Below are 2,484 nucleotides of genomic sequence, written 5' to 3'. Positions count from 1 at the left end.
CTTAGCTATAAAGCTGGAGAATGCACCTGTCACTGGGAGAATTGTCTACTAAAAACAATTTTTAGTTAAATCTATCCCATCCCCAACTGTTCTAGTCCAAGTTATAATGGTTCTGCTGTATTTGGTTTATCTTGGAACACGGGTTCTTATCTTTGTCATCTGACTTCCTGTTGCATCATTGTTCTTTCTTCAGCAAAGTAAAATGGTCTGTCTCCAAGTTTAATATAACTGAATGGACTCGTGGCTATCAAGTAAGCACATTAAAAATATAGTCAAAGCCTTTTGGGAATATCTGACGCTGGTCATTAAATAACCATCCTGCAGCTCACAGTGCCCAGAAATAGCACTTTGTATCCAATTACCTGAAGGGATTAAAAGAAAACCATATATCAGAACACAGTTCTGAGTTACAAAGACAGAAAGCTTCTGCAGTTTTAAATGACCTAAAACTCCCTCAAACAAAACTGAAAGAGATCAAAGTCTTGGCCCAGTAACTTTGAATATCAGATGAAATGCCCCAGTTGGGTTAGCTTGATTATTCTTCTTTAGCCTAATTGTTTCTCTCTATCACCTTGCTCCATTAATGGAGAAATTAATCTTTGAAGTTCTAATGGCTCAGCGTTTTCAATTATTCATTCCAGCTAAGGAATTTTTTTTAAGAAAAGTTCACTGTTCTCAGTTACGATAAGCCTACCAACAGACACTGATATCCAGCCTGAACTGCTACCCCAAAGAGCATCTCTTCCATAGAAATCTTTCCGAGGATTTAAAAAATCCATTCTGCTTATTTCCTTTCTTAAAGTCCAAACTCATAATCAGTTTAAAGCATAAAAATTGTTTAATAAGCATTTTAACAACTTTTTTAAGGAGAATTTTCAGAAAGAAAGGAGTAGAAACAAAAGAGGAATGTGAAGGAACAAATACTACAGTCCTTTTAGAACTAGTTCTATTATAAGCACTATAATCTAAAATATACCACTGACACTCTAGTCCTAATTTATTACCACCCTTGACCTTAGAAATACATCAACTTCTTCTAATCTAAAAACAAAACAGAAAACCCTCTTGTTCTTAGCATCTCCTTTCCGTCTCCACTGTGACCCTTCTTTGTTTTTATTGATTAATTTCTTCTGCTAATTGTCAGCTACCTTAATGAGAAGGCAGGAGTTCTGTGAACTCACTGTCGCTCTCTACAAAAGAGGCTCTCAGTATTTAAGAAGAGTTTTGCTGAAGACATTGCTTCTGATGATTCCAAAAAAGGTCTCTTGACTTTGGCAAGATTGAGGTGTTTTATTTCTCTCCTCTGTAAACTGCATTCACAGTCTTCATTTTAAGGGGTTGTATATTTGCTAAATGAAGGAAAGGAGAATGCAATTTCCTTTAGCTATTCTTTAGTCATTCAAGACTTGTATTACTTCTAACTAATATCATGCTAAAATGAGACCATTCAAACGCAGGCAAAAGTCTAGTTTTTCAAAACTCTTATTTTGGTGAATAATTATAGATTCAAGGTGTTTTATTACTGCTTCAGAATATATTTAGAAAAAAGTCTCTGAAAACTGATATTTCGTGAACTTTTCCCTTTAAAAATCTCCACTTTTGGACTTTGGAAACATGATGGAGTGAGAGATGTCCCCAGATATCTCTCCTTGAAAGAACAAAAAGATGAACATCTAAAACACAACAGAAAATACCCAAGCTGCTTACCAGCATGTCTGAGTTTGGGATCTGTGCATAAGAGCTACCACAGGTCAGAACCACAGATGTCAGGCAGTGGACCGGAAGTATAAAAGAAGCTGTCTCTCACAGCCTGGAGCTCCCTACAGGAGGAGGCGGAGGGGAAAAGGAGCAGTGAGTTCCTGCACGGAGTTCCCTGAACAGCCCTGCCTGGGAAAGGTGTAGGGCCCAGTCATCAGGGCAGAAAGCAGAGAAGTGGGACGGGACCACAGAGGAACAACAGTTGATTTTTTGCCATCCACGGTTGCAAAACCAAAGTTGAGCCACAGCCCCCAACCCCAGAGGGCCCCTCCCCACATACCCTCAGAGACCTAACACTGCAGAGCCCCAGGGGAATCTAAGCAAACGTTGCTGACACTGTTGCTGACACTGACAGGGACTGAAACTAAGGGTAGCGAGGGTGGTTAAATATCGACAAGAAAATTTTAAAAGCGTTATTAAGACTTTATATAAAGCAGGGATCCAAGAGGCTTAGATGCCACCTACTGTAAACCAAAAGAAAAGCGACTTCTTTGCAACAGGCTAAAAAGAGTTCTTTATATAATAAATTTCCTTTCTGGAAAAACAGCAGAATACACTTCCATCAATGCCCAGGCTGAGAAATAGTCCATTAAACACCATGAACAACCAAGGCAACAAGGCATCTCAGAAAGAAAGAAAAAAAATCTCCAGAAAATAAGTTTACAGACATAGAAATATGCAACTTAAATGGCAGAGAATTCAGGATGGTACTTCTGGAAAAACTCA

Source organism: Pteropus vampyrus, unplaced genomic scaffold, assembly GCF_000151845.1.
Source record: "Pteropus vampyrus isolate Shadow unplaced genomic scaffold, Pvam_2.0 Scaffold56, whole genome shotgun sequence".
NCBI lineage: Eukaryota > Metazoa > Chordata > Mammalia > Chiroptera > Pteropodidae > Pteropus > Pteropus vampyrus.
Note: the sequence above shows the minus strand (reverse complement) of the source record.